We start from the raw sequence: 19,066 nt of genomic DNA on the forward strand, positions 1-19,066 counted from the left end.
GAGTACATCTAAAACAAATAGACGACGTACTACTGTACATTTTAGACATGACTGCTGGTGTATAATACAAAAGCCACTTGCTAAAAAAAAAGCATGCGCCTCCAATTAGCGCCTCTAAGAACTGTAAAATTAATTTTATTCAGGGTTTTCCAGGCTATATCCGTTAATTGAAAGCTTTCATGTTTGTTCCATTTTTTAATTACTTTAGCACCTATATCCTCCTCCCTACTTTGTGCTAATTTTTTTCTCCATGCTCCCGCCCTTTTAAATACTGGGGACCAAAAAATATCATTAGATAAATTAGAGATTTGACTTATCTGTGTAATATCTATATCAACCAATGACCTATATAGTGCCACGTATGAGCCCATTAAAAGAAAATTTCCACGGATTACCATGGACATCTCATCAAGAGTCATCCATGCTCCGTCTTTCATGAAATTAGATAGACTAGTAAACCCACATCTAGCCCAATTTCGTATAATTTCTGATCCTATTTTTATCCCCACTCCAACAATAGCATCTTTTAATGGAGTTATTAGGGTCAGGAGAGAAAGTGAATATCTCTTTAGCATGACCTCTCATTTTTTGAGAAGCCAGCTCAGAACCTTATATCGGACCAATTTGGGAGATTTAAAAATTGAGAGTGGAGAAGGAATATCCGTTTCTTTACAAATTAAATCAAAAAAGAAGTTTATAAACAATTTCTCTCTGGGTGCTGGATATTTGAATCTGGAAAGATACTGTGCGAAATATGCATAGTAATAGTCTCTCAAGTTGGATAACCCCAGACCGCCTTGTTCCTTATCTACGTATAAAGTTTTCATAGCTAATCGTAGAGTTTTTTTTAGCCCAAATGAATGCAGAAAAAAGAGATTCAACTTTTGAGAAAAAAAAACCCGGAAGGAAACAAGAAATGGCGGAGAACAAAAAGTTGAACATGGGAAGTATTGACATTTTAATTAATGCCACTCGGCCAAGAATAGATAAAGGCAATGCATTCCATCGTGAAAACATAGCACACACTTTCCGTATTAAGGGTTCAAAATTCAGCCTATACAGATCCCGTGCTGAAGATGAAAAGTATACCCCTAAATATCTCTTGGGTCTGTTATTAATACATCTCTGAATGTATGGATGCAAAACCCGATTACTATTACCGCAGACTATGATCTCCGTTTTTCTTTTATTAATAAGGTACCCCCCCCAAGGCCTCAAAATGTGTAAAAATGGAGAAAACATGTACTTGTGACTGCATCTCGGGTTTCAGTAAAAGCATAATGTCATCTGCATATAGTTTGATTTTATCCATGCCTTCTATGGGCGGAGAGATATCCTTACTTTTTCTTATCGCGGTTGCCAGTGGCTCAATAAAGAAAGCAAAGAGGGTGGGGGAAAGGGGACAGCCTTGCCTAGTACCTCTTTGGACTAAAGTAGTTCCCACCATGGACTTATTAATCAAAATATGGGCTTTTGCACCCTGATATAGGTTTTTATTCAAGGTAATAACTCGGGAGGGAATACCAAAACGAAGTAGAATAAAAAAAAGAGTGTCCCAAACTTCTAAATCAAAAGCTTTTTCCGCTTCTAAAAGAAGAACTAAAGCCGGCACTGTACGTGTTTCAAAATAATCTAAAGCTTCCACTAAATAATGTGTATTGGTGATCAATTGACGACAATTGATCATGTTATGAATCTCAATGAGAAAACACTGCATCATATTGTATTATAATGTTTAGCAAATATCAATGATTTTCATAATTTCAATGGACCAGAGATACATGGTTTCTATGAAGAAGTATAAATATTTGTTCTCAGTATATGAAGATTTATAAAAGAATATACATAAGAACATCTGTTACTCTGTGTGATATAAGTGGATTGAATTGTTGTACTTTCATTTTTTATTGAAATATCTTGATTATTTAAGCTCAGAGTCCTCACGGACTTTACATGCACAGTGCGCGGTGTGCTCAGCCAACCTTGGCGGTCCGTTCGATTTCATGTTTATCAGCACTTGAGAGGCAGCAAGTGCTACGCTGCGGCACCATTACAAGAATTGTCCAAAATTTGTTTGACTTATTCAGATTAGTTATAGGAGGGAGTGCGCTTCCAACCCCCTCTCATCATTGCTACATTTGAAAGTGGCAGACAGATGTACTTTCTAGTCCATTTCTTTTTCTTTTTCTTTTTTTGCTTTCTGTGTGCCGCCACAGAGAAGGATTCGCCATAGGTAAATCAGCTTTATTCCTGTAGCTCAATCCTGTAGCTGCATCAAGCTAAATATCACTGATGATACTGAGTTGAAATCTGTGTGGAGTTACTTACATTGTCAGAGGGGATATGGCTTAGCACTTCGGACTTGGCTGGACTAAGGTTGAGTTGTATATAATCGACTCAATAGCTTGTAAGTACCCTTCCAGTTTTTGCACATTGGATAGATCTCATCATACCAATTGCAGTATGTCAAACAATGCTGAACTGTCAATTCCATAATTTTTCTCTTTGGGGTGATCCATCCAGAGTGTAATTGATTTATGTACAAAGCCAGGATCCACAGTAGCAGCGGCATGCAAGGTCTTTTAATAAGGGAGTTTGCACAAGACACTCATCTAAGCTTCAGCACAAATGTTAAAGTGAGGGACAGACACTCACTAGTGCAATTTTACGATAGACTGATATAATTGAAGGAAATAATTAAGAACATTTTACAAAGGACCAAAATTGGGCAGGTGCGCAGAAAACGTAATACAGATATGGTACCAAATGGACAAAGCAATTGACCTACTCACTGAATGTGGTAGGGGTGCTGAAAGGGCAAATAACCTTACATAGTCCGTTTTTCACCACTAGCCTGATCGCTCAGTTGAGACGAGGCGAACAGTTTGAGGGTCATATTTCGTGAATTAAGTGATTTCCATAGGTCAGTGGTTCTTAACCATAGGTCCTGGGACCCCCAATGGTCCACGAATTATACTCATGGGGTCCGTGACTGCTTAGAAAAGTAATTAATGTTAACAGAATATACTGTGTATATGAATAAAGAAGAAAAATGTACAATTTAAAATGTAAAAAGGTTCTGTAAATGTGAAGGGATTTGAAATCGGAGGCAAAAAATGTACTTAGTGTCCTCATAATGATTTGTGGGAGCACTGCAAAGGCTTAGGCCGGTGTCTGGCTTTCAGTAATGTCTCAGTATGGGTCCCTGGTTCTAATAATGATTCAGCGGCGCTCCCCGGGTTTGATCAATGATTAAGTGGGGGTCCAGACTCCACAGAAGTCCAAAAGTTGAGAACAGTTGCAGCGGACTTTGGGGCGGTAGTGCACCGGGCTATGTCTATCTGTTTACTGTATTGTTTTATTTGAATGCAACTGTCAATAAAAATATATTTGATCAAAAAGTTGAGAACAGCTGCCATCGTTTATTCAGTCCTCAATACCGTATTTGAAATGCTCTTCGGTCATTACAGTCATTGCACAACCTGGACAATTTCAGTTTTGTGTGCACTGGAGCTTAGACTTCCACCCAGTACTCTCGACGTGCACATCCACCCATTGCGTATTTCCTCTGAGTGCCAAAGTAGCACTGTAGGAATTTCAGCATTTGTGAATGCTACTAGCTTTGGAAACTCCTCCCCGGGCAAAATTACATTCAGAAATGACTCTTACCGCACTGTCTGACGTCAATTGTGTAAATCTAACTGAACTACAAATCTAAGCTTATGTCTTGCTTTTCCCAAAGAGCGATTACACACTGTACAGATAAGCTGTCAGCTCACGGAAAGGCTGATGGAGGACAGCATGCGTTTAGTAATAACTTGCACCTGTGGTGAGTTTTCGGCTGTGGTTAAATGTGGGATTAACATGGGAGAAAATGTGTGAGAAGTCGGCGATTTTTCAGTTTACTACAAACATGTCTTCCGTTTCCACCGTTCTGTATTATTCCGTAGTGAACGTGACGCAGAAAACAATTACGAGGGCCCTTTCAGAATTGGTTGATGGGATGTTAAAAAAACATACGTCGCTTCGACTCTCCGACTCACTAATTTACACCGGCCGTGGGTTATGAAGGCCGCGGTGACCTCCTTACGTCCCAGAGTGAACTATGCGCCGTATGTCGTGACCGGCATCCGACTTAAAAAAAAAAGCATATCCCAGATGTGTGTGCGCTCCCATCCTCTGACTCATGTAAAGTTGTAAATCCTAATTGGTTGAATGTAAAAACAGTAAACTTGCAGCACGCCTGGCAAGCAAGAGGCTGTGAGAACACAAACCGGGAGCTGCAGGGAACCGACGGCCGTCGAGAATCCGCCAGACTTGGCACACCGACTCGTAAGTTTCTGAAGATTTACTATCCTCTCTTCATGAACATTCAATTTATTCATAGGTGCATATGTGTACATTAGGGTGACCTCTCGGAAACCCAAAGTTTGCTTTTGTCCACTTGAGCCGCACATTTAGAATCCTGAATTGAGGATGTCGAAGTGTTAATTATCAGAAATGGTGCGCCGTAATTGATATTGTTTTGCACCATTGTCCTGATAAGTACTGCTCCTTCATTTTATGTTACCTGAAAGAAAACTTGGTCCATGTACTGGATTTGAAGGCACAAGCCAAGTTGTGAGTTACCTTTAACAATATCTTGACCAGCTCATCCAGGTGCAATGTAAAAACAATGCCTAGTGATTGAAAGGTCTTTGTGGACCTGTATATACATGTGGATTTTAAAGTTTCAGTTTACATAGCAATCTTGTTTAGTTTAAAGAAATTCAAACATGGATCCGAGGTTTGTAACCTCTTCCAATTCCTTTAGAACTGAAATTCATAGGACAGCGGCTAAGAAGAAAACAATCCCAAAAATATTAAAGCTACTTGCTTTTTATGCTGATTAACGCCACCTCAGAGCGCCCAGTGATTCAGTACATTTACGGGTAATGTAGCTGTAATGAACATAACAATATATGTATGTTGCGTGCCTGTGTCCTTGTTCTTTCCAAGGATAGTGGCAGTTTTAGCGGGTGGGATAGGCTTAGCCGTTGCATCATCATCGGATAGTAAAACTGCTAAGGGGCCTCAGAATCTATAGATCAGTGTGTATGGTGTAAGAGTGAGACCCTGAAGGATATTTTGCGGGATGGTCACTCAAGAGAGAAGAAATGCTTACGTTAGGTAAAGAGTGAGCATAAATGTGGTTTTCACGAGTCTGTGCACTTTGAATACATCTTCTAATCTGGCACTGTAAGAAGCTATGACAAGGGTTGTAGCCTTGGATTCCAAGCACTGACTAACATATCTTCTGTGTTGGTGTGGGTCTAAAACCATTAGATTCTGAGTGGCCGATCTCCGGTATCTGGAAAGAAATCCCTTCAGGAAATCTGCATAGCTATGTAGCAATGTTGCCATGGAGAGCCTACTTGAACAGTGACAGGATTGTCAGCACTGCAGGCACAGTTACAACCTTTCCACTTACTTGCAGTTCCATTGTACCCATGTCCTAAGTATGAGATCAGGATTACTTCTGGTTTCATGCCCCGCTCAATATTTAACAAGCATTACAAATGCAATTGGGCTCGGATTTATTTGAGTTTGAGCTAATGGCATTGTAAATGGCAATGTCTTTTCGCCATGTGTTATGGAGTGTGTGCATGTGGTGTGTAGTTGAATTATGTAGGTTGGATTGTAATTTTAGCAATGGTGGCATGCTGTGCTTTAATAATAATAATAAAGGATTTTATAAAGCGCCTGGTGACGCCATCTCGGCGTGTCCCCGCGCTATATGAATATGTTTAAAAGTAAAGTTTACCATACTGCGATTGCTACAATAGTTAATTGTGGATGCGTTAACAATTGATGCGTGCACTGATGGCTGGTGGTGTGTGTGCTTGGTGGAAGAGTGCACTGCCGGCTGGAGGTGTGTGTGCCTGGTGGAAGGGTGCACTGACGGCTGTTGGGTGTGTGCTTGGTAAAAGCGTGCACAGATGGCTGATGGTTGTTGGTGTTTGTGCATGGTGAAAGCATTCATTGACGGCTGGGGGTGTGTTGTTGTGTGTGTTGTTTATTGTGTACTGGTGAGTGTGTGGTGGTGAGTCTGTGGGGGTGAGCCTGAGGAGTGAGTGTGGTGGTGAGTGTGTTGTGTTGAGTGGTGACGAGTGTGTGGTGTTGAGAGACTGAGGTGTGTGGTTTGTGTGTGCGTTATGTGTGTGTGGTGTGTGTGTGGTGTATGTGTGTATGGTGTGTGTGTGTGGTATGTGTGTGTGGTGTATGTGTGTGTGGTGTTTTCTGCACACTCACACACTGCCCCTACACATTCACACACTGCTCACCCGCACACTCCCAATGTCACCCTGCATAGTCACACATTGTTTATCCTGCACACTCATTCTGCACACTCACACCCTTTCCTGGGTCGGTGCCCCCAACCCCGACATATGGATTGTGTAGGGCGCGCTGCTCTTGTTGCATCCTCGCCCTCTACCATGTGTGCATTGAACTTTACACTACGCCTGCCCCTTGTGTGCATTACCGAAGGGGAACTACAACTACCATGACGTGTACAGTGCTCCGACCCCAGTATCCTGTGGGGGCACAGCGCCCCGACGCCTGTGTACTGCGCCTCAGCGCTGCTGCGTTGTTTACAGTCCTCGGCCCCTCAGTGCGCACACATTGCCACGAGGACAACAGAGTCCTGGCGTCCCAGCCCTGACTGTGTGTGCAGCCCGCGCCATGTGCCCACTGCCCGCACCATGGCATCTATACCGTGCCCCATGATTGCATACACGCCTGGACCCAATGCCAAGAACGGGTGCCTTGCCCTTGCGCCCGTGTCTTGTGTACAGGGCCTCTGGTATGCGGCAGCACTCAAATGATTGTGTACCTGTCCGGTACCAGTACCATTATCGGGCACAGGGCCCTGGGGCTGTGTCTTATGTACGGCCCCCTGGCGTGCCTGCATTGCCCCGGCTCCACTCCAATGACTGTGTTCATGCCTCAGTACCAGTACCGGGCACAGTGTGAAGCGCAGTGTCTTGTGTACAGTTCCCTGCCCTGTGGCGGGCGTACTTTACCCGGCGCCCCTCTAATGAGTGTGTACATGCCCGGTCCCAATCCCATTACCGGGCCCAATGCCCTAGCGCCGCGTCTTGTGTACAGTGCCCCTGGCGAGCGTACGTTACCCGGCGCCACTCTAATGATTGTGTCCATGCCCGGTCCCGGGCACAGGGCCTTAGCGCCGCGTCTTGTGTGCTGCGCCCCAGAGCTGCTGTGCTGTGTAGTGTCCACGGACCCCCTTCCCTCAGTGTACCTGCACTGTCCTTTAAATCACACCTGTCATTCGGAGAGTGTCCTGGCGTGCCCGGCCCGTGCCACGTGTACAATGCCCTGTGCATGCTTACATGACCCGGTACCATGCACATGATTGTGTAGATGGCGTCAGTACCATTACCGGGCACTTTGCCTAGCGCCCGTGTCTTGTGTACCGTACTCCCGTGCCGCTGCGTTGTTTACAGTCCCCGTACTATGCGCACATTACCTTGTATAGTGCCCCTGTTAGATGCCCCTTACCCCGTTGTCTCGGCGTTATATACAGTGACATGGCACCAGAACCTTAATTGTGCGCTGTGACCCGCACCCCTGCCCTCTGTGCCCCTTGTAGTGCCCTATCCTTACCGAAGGGACACTTCTCTAACACCAGTGCCACGATCGCGCACTTTGCCCTCACGCCCTGCCGAGTGTGGTGTGCCGGTATTGGGCACATGCCCCTTCCATCCAAGAGTGCCCCAGCGCCATGTATGATCATGGGCAGTGCCCCTCTTTACCCATGCAAGGCGTGCTGGCTTCGCACAGTGCCAAGCGCGTTGGCATATGCACTGTAATTATTCACAGAGCTCCCGCCAGAATGCACCGTTTCTGTCTTGTGGCCAGTGCCTCCCTCTGCTGCTTTGTTTATACCGCCCGATGCCCTGTGCCATGTGAAGAGCGCCCTGACCCGGAGCAAGGAGGCAGCCGGGCTCTCTAGTCCGGGGGCTCTTCTGTGTAAAGACAGCAGCGGTCTCTGAACTGCTGGATCACCGAAGACACAGCACAGAAGATAAAATGCACTTGTCTGCATCAGACACGCACATTAAATATTTATACTCTGCTCAGCAGTCGCAAGACATTTATTTTGTACAGCTTTTGCAACACCTGTTTTTATACCGCAATCAAAATAAAATAAAGCGGAGCAGCACCGTAGCTGACGTGTGACTTACACTGCACAATGACTGGGGATTCGCGCGTGTGTATATACACTTTGGTACCCGCGCATACATATGCACACATATAGTGGTACGCACACAGCAGCGCACGCACACGAACACACATATAAATGGATACACAGCACAGAGTGGGACACGCACACAAACACACATAGAGATAGATACACAGACGAACGCGCGCCCGCAAAACTCACTGCTGAATGGTGAACGCGCCCCGGCCATCTGGATTCACTTAACGAGGCACCCTGACAGCTCCTAATTGACTCGTAACCGCTCACAAAATGCAGGAAATGCCCAACTTGACATATATATGGCCTATTGCGTTAAGGGTATTACAAACACGGCACCGCGAGGACCAATCACCATGCAGATTGTAAAATAAAGCACTGAAAATGCTTGCGCACTGAGGACTTTTTCCTGCACGATCCAGTCACCCCTTAACAATACGGCTCGCAGCTCCTCCCCACTTCTGACGAAGTGGTGACGTCGCCGAGCCCTGATAAAAACCAGGGCCACCTATTCTTTTGCCCGAAGGTCCAGTCTAACAACAGGAGTAGTTCAAGTGCGTAACTCTCTTCATGAATTAGACCTGGCAGAGGTTATGTTTAAGTTGTTGTGCCTTAATCAGAGAGTGTACTTTAAGCGTGGCCCCAGTTTTGTTAACTTTGTGCATGAAAAATGGTCCATAATGGAGTAATTCAAGCAAAATATAATCAAAGCCAAATGGTAATTAATGTACAAATAAAATCCAAACATGCAAATTTCAAAAATGTAATTAACAACGGAGTGGGTGCTAGTGACAAACCTGCTTGTTCCTTTTGAAATATGATACACACATGTGATAAAGGTGATCAAAGTGAGTATCTATGCACTAAAGAGCAGCACTGTCCGTGAATTAAAATATACAATGGAATGGGCCTGCACGCTCTCAGTAATATTTAACACTAGCACCCACTTGCTTGTTTATTACATTTGTCTTTTTTGCATTTAGTTGTACATTTAATTATCATTTGGTTTTGATAATAATAATGGACTGGGAGGCAGGCCCAAGTAATTACCAGTGGCTGAGATTATTTCAAGCATTCTATCCATCATTTTTTGTTCTCTTCAATGTGTCACCCTAAGTGTTGCTGATATTCCCGGATATGGGTCCTGTGCATACAGTGCCACTGAAACCAAGCTATACCTGGCTGGTGAGGTCGAATAGAAGCAACAATGGTCCTGGGTTGTGTGTGTTCTGGTTCAGGGAGGACCTGGCCTAGCAATTTGGGTTGGACTATTCCCATTGGAGAAGGGTCAAGACTGATTTGCATAAAGCTGGGTCCAAACTAAGGTGACATGGTCTGCAAAATAACGATGAATTGGAATGCGGCCTAAGTATTTTACAAGAGGGTGAGATTAATTCCAGCATTCTGTCCACCACTTTTTGTATATTATACTTTTAGATCAACCCATGGCTAGGCAGGTAGGTTGCCTTTGATGTTATTAACCAGTCACATGTTCAGCATGTGCAAGCTTAAAGGGGCCGTCTGACCTTCAAGTCACAAGGTATGAGTACATTTGACTGTGCGCATTTCTTGGAAGCCAAAGGTAGTTAAAGTTCAGATGGGCAAAGCAAGCTCTCCACTGGAGGATTGGAGGGACAGAAGTTTTACTGAGGTTTTAACATACAGCACTTCCCAGGCAGTGAAAGCATCACATATGTTTTTGCAGAAGTTCATGTGCCTTAACATATTATTTAAGTGCCCCTACATGCTGAAGGACACAGTGTTGTTGATGGAAAGTGTACTGTCTCTGACCTATTATTTGTACTGCAATTACTGCCATGTCAATTTTTAAGTAGTCAGCACAACCATCATGCATCCACTTCCCTTAGGAAATTTGAAGGTGTGGGTAAATATTTATTTATGCTGGAGTAGTTGAAGTAATTTAAATAATTATGCATTACTCTTGTGATGCGAAATTATGAGATTACGCCAGCATGAGTAACTAAGAGTAATTTAGGACTCAAATCCTACCATAAGAGCAGAGGAAGAACGAACTAGGGGCCATATGTATGATCATTCCGTTTTTCAAGTCTCAAATCGCGATTTTGTTCGACTCAAATTTGCGACTCACAATTTGCAACTTGCAAAATGTAATGTACTAATATATCTCAGACACATTTAGTGATTCCCAGTAGGGTCTCAAATGCCCTGCCTCATCAATATTCGTGAGGAAAGTCACAATTCGCCCTTGACACACCCCTTCCTAATAGCATTTACCAAACCCAGTTTTGAGAGACGGTAAGAGATTATCGACTCGCAAAATAGGGTTTGTACATACTTTAACCCTTTTTAGCAGTCGAAAATAGACTGATTTTCCATTTGCGCCAGATAAAAATGGTCATACATCTGGCCCTAAGAGAGAGCGAGCAGCTGATGCCTACTGCTGTTCATGTCCTGTAGCATTTATTGCTATGTTAGTACTGCAAATTATATCCTCTGGCCTATTTTAGAAACAAGGGTGCATTCTGCACTGTGAAAATATTGCTAAATCCGGATTAATCTTCTGTGAGTAAGTCATTCTTTTTGCCCTGATCACTCCCATTCTTTCGACTGATACTGGTGGTAACTGACTCTGACTGTGCCCTGGGCTCTGCTAACCAAGCCCAGGGCCAGTGCTCTGATTAATAAGGTATATGGTAATTTAGATATAATTACAATTGGCAATGATAGACCCCTATGAGTCCCAAGTATATAATAAGGCAAGGCAGATCCAAACTACCTATAAGTCCCTAGTATATATTAGTGCAGGGAGGTTTAGAGGCCCAGTAGATTTCTTGCACTGGAGTGTACACTGCTGTGTTGCTGGTTTAATTTATAAAGGCAGCCCTGCTTTTCAGACTTTCTTTAAAAGTAAATTATATGTGAATTGGACTTTGGAATTAACAATACTTCCAAAGTGGCAATCTACCTTATATTTACATATAAGTCACCCCTAAGGTCTCCCTTTCGGTACCCCAGGGGTGGATGCCTTGTAATTATAGGCAGGGACATTATAAAATGTATCGTATAAGCCCTGGTGAAAGAAAAACTGGCAATTTTGTTTTTCCCCATTGTAGACCCTCAGCTCCATAGGCTAACATTGGAATATTTTATTTAAGTATAAATATTGCTAGGAAGAAGCTCACAATATTATTATAGGACTTAAAAGATTGCTAAAGATAAATCCAATAACTTGCTACTGTTGAATTTATCATAAGTAGCACAGAAAAGAAGTTATAAATCTTTCTTTTCTGTGAGCTAAAATCTAATTTCTAGCAGTCTTTCCAGATTGGTCAGCTTTAACAGGCTCAGCCAAGCTGCTTTAATGAGATGATAAGTAGCCATAGAGCAGACATTATCCAATGGGGGACCTCTGCAGCTGCAGAGAACAGGCCACGTCAGGGTGTGCGTAAATCAAAGACAGCAGGACAGTAAGGAATGCCAGCCTGGCCTATGCCTTCTTCCTATATGCCCAGCCAGATGGCAGGCCCAGGAATGGAATTTGTAGAAAGTCTGGAAGGGGAGTGTTAATGGAAGTGAGTACTGTACTGGAAGACAGTTTTTAGAACAGCTCATACATACACAATCCTCTTCACAAACTGTGTTTTATAGTACATGTAGTAGTTCTAAATTGTTACTGCTCACAAACTGCAAAATTCTATTCACAGTCAATCAATCAATCAATCAATCAATCAATAAATCGTAGCATTTGTAAAATGCACTACATACCCGTGGGGGTCTCAAGGTGTTGGGGGTGGTTTGGGGGAGGGGGTTACGCTGCTACTGTTCGAACAGCCAGGTCTTATGGAGTCTCTTGAAGGTTAGGAGGTCTTCGGTCTGCCGTAGGCGGATGGGGAGGGTGTTCCACATCTTGGTGGCGAGGTGGGAGAATGATCTGCCGCCGGCGGTCACTCTTCGTATGTGGAGGACAGTGGCGAGGGCGCTTTCTGCAGGGTGGAGATGGCAGGCTGGGGTGTAGAGGCTGAGTCGGCTGTTGAGGTACGCTGGTCCGGTGTCATGGAGTGCCTTGTGTGCGTGGGTGAGGAGCTTGAAGGTTATCCTCTTGTTGATGGGGAGCCAGTGCAGGTCTCTCAGGTGGGGTGTGATGTGGCTGCGGCACGGGATGTCGAGGATCAGGTGTGTGGAGGCGTTCTGGATGCATTGGAGCCGTTATAGGAGTTTGGCTGGGGCTCCTGCGTAGAGTGCGTTGCCATAATCCAGTCTACTACTGACGAGGGCCTGGGTGACCGTCCTTCTAGTTGTGGTGGGGATCCACTTGAAGATCCTACGAATCATGCTGAGGGTGTTGGAGCAGGAGGAGGAGACGGCGTTGACCTGCTTTGTCATGGAGAGTGTGGAGTCAAGGATGACCCCCAAGTTTCGTGCGTGGTCGGTGGATGTAGGGGGTGCTCCTGGTGCCGTCGGCCACCAGGAGTCATCCCAGGCTGAGGGGGTTGAACAGAGGATGAAGACCTCCATCTTGTCCGAGTTCAGCTTCAGACGGCTGTTCCTCATCCAGTCGGCGACGGCCTTCATTCCTTCGTGGAGGTTGGTTTTGTCGGTGTGGGGGTCCTTGGTGAGCGAGAGGATCAGCTGGGTATCGTCAGTTTAGGAGATGATGTTTAGGTCCTGTCGTCGGGCGACGTGGGCGAGGTGTGCCATATATAAGTTGAACAACGTTTGGCTGAGGGATGATCCTTGGGGTACGCCGCAGATGATCTCAGTGGCTTTGGAGCGGAAGGGGGAGAGGCGGACGCTCTGGGTTCTCCTGGTGAGGAAGGAGGTGGTCCAGCCCAGGGCCTTTTCTTGGATTCCGGGGTCGTGTAGGTGTGTTTTTAGCGTGCGGTGGCAGACTGTGTCAAAAGCAGCTGACAGGTCCAGGAGGATGAGGCCGTGGTTTCTCCGTTGTGGAACAGGATCCTGACATGGCCCACCACTGAAACTGCAATACCAATACATATATATATATATATTCACTGAAAAAACAAAGCTTACAGGGTCGTTATAGTTAGGCTCAGATTTCAGTCACACAAACTCATAGAAATTCAGCAGGTATAGTTACCTGAGCTAACTATAATGTACGCCCCTGCAATGCACTGTTTAGGACCTCACATACTACATCACTCATAACATGGCCAGGGACATCACTGATGACATCACTGAAGACATCTCAAATCACACCACTGATGATATCATCAAGTGAGTGTAAGTATTTTCTAAAAGTTTATGATTGGTAAACATATAAACTAAGCTACTACAAAAGGTAAATTAGTATACTAGGTGTACTACTAATGAGTGATACTACTTCTATCATATATTATGGGAGTGGCTGTGTGACTGTGTGTATGTCCATGTGTGGGTGGGTGTCTGATTGGTTGTATGGGTGTGTGAGTGGCTGTATGGGTATAGAAGTGGGTGAGTGAATAGCTGTGTGGATGAGTGGGAGTAGCTGTGTGGATGAGTGAGTGGCTGTGTGAGTGGCTGTACTGGTGAGTGTGCAAGGATGTCAGTGGCTGTGTGGGTGAGTGAGTGGGTGTGTGAGCGACTGGTGAGTGGGTGTGTGGGTGACTATGAGTGAGTGAGTGGGTATCTGAAAAGCTGTATGAGTGAGTGACTGGGTGTGTAAGGGCTGTATGGGTGTGTGAGTGGCTGTTTGAGTGAGTAGGTGTGTGTGTGGCTATATCGGAGAGTAAGTATGTGAATGACTGTGTGGGTGAGTGAGTGGATGTGGGAGTGCTTGTATGGTGTGTGAATGGATATGTAAGTGGCAGTATGGGTGAATGAGTGATTGTATGGGTCAGTGAGTAGCTATGTTTAGAGACTTTATGGGTGAATCAGTGAGTGTGTGAGTGGCTATATAGGTAAATACGTGGGTATGTGAGTAGCTGTATGGGCGAGTGTGTGGATGTATGGGGAGTGACTGGTTGTATCAGTGGCTGTATGGTTGAGCAAGTTGTTGTGTGAGTGACCATGACCAAGTCAGTGTGTGTATGAGTGGCTCTATGGATGAGTAAGTGGTTATGTGCATAGTTGTATGGGTCCGTGACTGGGTAAGTGAGGGGGTATATGAGAGGTTGTATAGGGGTATAAGTGAGTGTGTGAGTAGTTTTGTGGATGATGTCTAAGTGATTTAATTTGTGATGTCATCAGTGATTTCATGAGCGTTGTCACTTACCATATCATGAGTGAAGAATATGTGAGGTTATAAACAGTGCATTACATGGGTGTAAGTTATAGTTAGGTCAGGTAACTTTAACTACTGAATTTCTATGGTGTTGTATGAGTGAAATCTGAGCCTAACTATAATGTCCCTGTAACCTTTTATTTTTTCAGTGCTATTCTAAGGTTTTTTAATATTCAATTTCCTAACCATAACTTCCCTATAGCATTTAGATTTTTCATTGAATTTCTAAGGTTTTTGTAAATGTATTGCCTAACTGTAACCTGTAACCTTTGGGAGTGGGTATGTGAGTACCTGTGTGAGTCTGTGATTGGGAGTGTGAGCATCTGTGTTGGTCCTGTGAGTGGATATGTGAGTGTCTGAGTGTGTCTGTGAGTTTCTGAGTTTGTCTGTGATTGGGTGTGTGAGTGGTGCTATGTATCTGTGAGTAGTTGTGTGTGGGTCTGTGAGTGGGTGTGTGAGTGGCTGTTCGGGTCTGTGAGTGGTTGTCTGAGTGTCTGCATTGGTCTGTGACTCAGTCTATAAGTGGTGCTAGGTGTCTATGAGTGGGTATGTGTGTGGCTGTGTGGGTCTGTGAGTGGGTGTGTGAGTGCCATTCTGTGAGGAGCTGTGTGAATGGTGCTATGGCTTTGTGACATTTGCATACCTAGGGTATTTAAAAGGGAGAACCATGGACTCTGCTCTCACCAGGAGACAACAGAAAGTAACCACTTGTTACAGTCACTACAGAAGAGATTGCATCCTGATGCATAAATGGCACATTCACATCCATCCAGGATATCAAATGATTTTTCAACGTGGAATAGCAGAGTAAACATGCTTGCTTTGTCTTTGCCAACCCCAAGATGCTAGGATAATTTGTCCTTTACAGAAGTGGAACTTCAGCTGGGGCACCTACCATATTTATATTTGTAAGTGCTACCTCGCTGGGTAAATGCCTGGTGCTTGAAATGCATCTCCTTGCATGTGAGAGCAATAGTTTCACCTCTTTCTCTGACCGTATGTCTACGGGCAGGGGAAGAGAAAAAACTGTGCCTCCAACACCAGGAGCATTTTGACAATTCCTGCTTACTGGAACTGGAGTGTTTGGTTTTGCTTGGCTGGAGCTGTCATGGGGATGTGGTGTTCCCTGGAGCTGTATATGGCCCAGGAGGGAGGCTGCAGCCCCACTCTCATTATTACATACATGGCCCCGGGGAGGTTGTGTCCCCTGGGGTCCAGGGGTCCATGCGGCCTCCCTATTACAGTTTTTTTTGTAGAGCCAGGGATGTGATTGTCCTGAGGCTTCTAGGAAGCTCAGAAGGGGGATTTGCGTGGAGCCCTCCATTTTAAAATCTAATGCTCCAGGGAGGTGGGGGTCCTCTGCTTTCTAGGAATCTCAGGAGGGGGGCTTAGTGACCCCTCTCCTTTTCTCAAATAATGCCCACAGGACCTGGTTCAACTGGTGGCTTTTAAAAAAAAAATGTAGGAGTCCACACTTGTGATTTTGTTTTTACATTTTCACTGCAGTCGCAGATCTGCTGCAAGTTGCGTCCACATTTTTAAAATAATGCTTTTCTGCCATGGTGGGGTCCGTCTGGGACCCCAGGAACAAGGGGTCAATGTATTCCTACCCTGCCCACTTTTATTTTTTTTAATGTTTTTTTAGTGACTCTGCTGAAGCCGAGTCCCAAGATGGTTGCCAACACTTTCTGGTTGAATTGTTGGCAGTCAACCAGATCTCAACACAACATTAGGCCTGGGTGGAGCTCGTGGAGTTTCACTCTGCAAAATTTTGCTCGGTCACCCCTAATTAAGCCCCTTTGGCTACTGAGGGTTGTAGGGGTCTAAGAACCCTGATTGTTGCCAAAGGTAAGTCCCACACAGCTGGATTCATAAGACGCTGTCCGAGGCCCTGACCCCTTGCTCTGCAAAGGGTCATCCTGGTGCACTACTGGTTTTGGGATGAAGTCTGTTTGGCTGCTGAGGGTTGGTGGGTGCCAAGAACTCCTACTGTTATCACAAGTAAGACCCCTACAGCTAGATTGCTGTGACATCATTAAAGACCCTGTCTTTTTTCTCAACCACTGTGCAAAGGGGCCTCCTGGCGCACTACTAGCTGGGGAATGAAGTCCACTTGGCTGGTGAAGGTTCTTGGGGGCCAAGAACCCCTATTGTTGCAATAAGTAAGTCCCCACAGTGGGACTACTGAGACATCATTAGAGGCCCACCTCCTTTCTCAACCACTGCAAAGGAGCCTCCTGGCGCACTATTGTTTCGAGGATGAAGTCCCCTTGGCAGATGAGGGTCGTTGGGGGCCAAGTACCCCTATTGTTGCCAGAAAGTGAGTCACCCTTAGCCAGATTTCTGATACATCGTCAGAGGTAGTTATAATTATTACCATAATTTCCATAGACAAAGTGTTTTGGGATTGGTGCCGTTTGACGAATCTTCACAAAATGTTCCCATAAAAGTGTGCTGGTGATTCTAGTTGAGCATGGAAAGTTTTGGGGTGTCTGTAAAGGGGAGGGCAAAAAAAGGGGGTTAAAAAGTGTGTTTCCCATGTTAATTCCAATAGGAATTTTAGACAGGACTACAGCCCGAACCGCTGAATGGAATTGCACCAAGTTTGCCAGAAAGATAGCTGTTGGTCCAGAAAGCAACCTTTTCATATAATGGTGCCAATACGTTCAGTAGTTTGGATGATATTAAGGAAAAAACAATTGTGGATATCTAGGGATGTAAAGGCTCCGCACACCCTCACGATCTCCGCTGGAGATCTGATTTACTGCAAATACTTCAACCAGAAAGTGCTAATAGCCATCTTGCAGCTCAGCTTTAGCTGAGTCTCTGATAAAAGGTTAAAAAAAAGAAAAGGGGCCACGATAGGAATACCCTGACCTCTTAGCTCTGACCCTGTCAGGGCAAAAAGCTTTTTTTATTTTCTTATTTTTTGCCGAAATTTACTGTGGATCCACTACTCTGGTGGAATTTTTTTATAAACCAATCGCAGGCTCTATGCTTGTTTTGTGAAAAATCCCCGTGTGGGCCGGGTGCAAAGAGCATTGTTTAAAAGAGGGGATAGCACACAAAGTATCTAATGGAGTCCTGAGGACCACCACCTCCACAGGCCTTTCTTTATAAAAAAAAATGAGGAGGGCACACGACTCCCCCTCTATGGGCTCCATAAGCCCCACGGACCACCACCTCCATTCAGCTACTGAAAGATTGATGGGGGTGCTGCATGGACCACTCTAAGCCCAAGGGAAAAAACACCTACCTGGGGCTACAAAACACCTAGTGGGCTTCCCACAGACCCCACCCCCGGATCCCAAGGACCTCCACAAGGCCAAATACATTATAAACAATGGGGGAGGGCCAACACAACTCTCCTCTTGGGCTGTTTTCGGCTCCAGAGACCCCCCCCCCCCCCCCCCGGGGCAGGCGCTTAAAAATAAACAGGGCCACATGGCCCACTCCTGAGACATAGCTGTTTCCTTTCGAGCAAAATAAACATGAGAAACAAGGAGAAAGGGGCAAAATAAAAGTGAGAAACTAGCAGAAAGAAGCAAGATAGTGGTCAGAAACAAGCAGAAAGAGGCAGAATAAAGATCAGAAGCGAGCAGAAAGACACAAAATAGAGGTCAGAAACCAACCGGGAGAGGCAAAAATAAAGGTGAGAAATGAGAAGAAAGAGGCAAAATAAAGCTCAGCAACGAGCAGAAAGAGGCAAAATAAAGGCAAGAAACTAGTAGAAAGTGGCAGAACAAAGGTTAAAAACAAACAGAAAGAGGCAGAATTAAGGTCAGAAACGAGCAGCAAGAGGCAGAATAATGGTCAGGAGGGAGCAGAAAGAAGCATGATACAGGGGAGAATCCAGCAGAAAGAGACAGAAAAATAATTAGAAAAAAGCTGAAAGAGCCAGAAACAAGGCCAGAAAAAAGCAGAAAGTGGTAGAATAAAGGTGCAAAGTGAACAGAAAGAGGCAAAATAGAGGTCAGAAACCAACAGGAAGAGTCAAAATAATGATGACAAATGAGGAGAAAGAGGCAAAATAAATTGTGAGATAGCAGCAGAAAGAGGCAGAAAAAAGGTCACAATGGAGAAGAGACTGAATAAATGTCAGAAACCAGCAAAAGGTGGCAGAACAAAGGTCAGAAACAAGCAAGAGAAGGAGAGATAAAGTTCAGGAGTAAGCAGAAAGAGGCAAAATGGGCATAATGAGCAGAAAGAGGCAAAATATAGGTCAGAAACAAGCAGCAAGAGATAGAATAATGGTTAGGAGTGAGTAGCAAAAGGCAGAATAATGGGCAGAACGACCAGAAAAAGACAACATATAGGGCAGGAGCTATCAGAGAAGAGGGAAAAAATCAGGAGAAAATGAGCAGAGGAGGCACAAAACCAAAGGCAGTAGAGAGTAGCGAACTTCAGGCAAGCTGGGCAGGAAGACCGTCACATGGGGAGCTAGTATCAGGACCTGCTCCTGTTTGCCCCCCAATTCATTTGTACTGTGCACCCAGTGACAGACCCACTTGTACACCCACACACACACACACATTCACAGACCCACTCACACATAAGCATCCACTTACCAACCCACTCAGAGACTCATGCACCCACTGACAGAC

General features: G+C 44.9%; 1 long non-coding RNA gene across 1 annotated transcript in view; it reads left to right on the forward strand.

The window, feature by feature from the left end:
* Nucleotides 1-4,248: 4,248 nt before the first annotated feature.
* The window catches only part of LOC147727427 (uncharacterized), a 113,157-nt gene continuing 98,339 nt past the window's right edge, over nt 4,249-19,066 (forward strand). The window contains exon 1 of the long non-coding RNA XR_015309477.1: nt 4,249-4,332. This is a non-coding gene — a long non-coding RNA (uncharacterized LOC147727427). The remainder of the gene's footprint in view (nt 4,333-19,066) is intronic.

This window comes from Lissotriton vulgaris, chromosome 3_1 (genome assembly GCF_964263255.1).
Source record: "Lissotriton vulgaris chromosome 3_1, aLisVul1.2, whole genome shotgun sequence".
Classification (NCBI taxonomy): Eukaryota; Metazoa; Chordata; class Amphibia; order Caudata; family Salamandridae; genus Lissotriton; species Lissotriton vulgaris.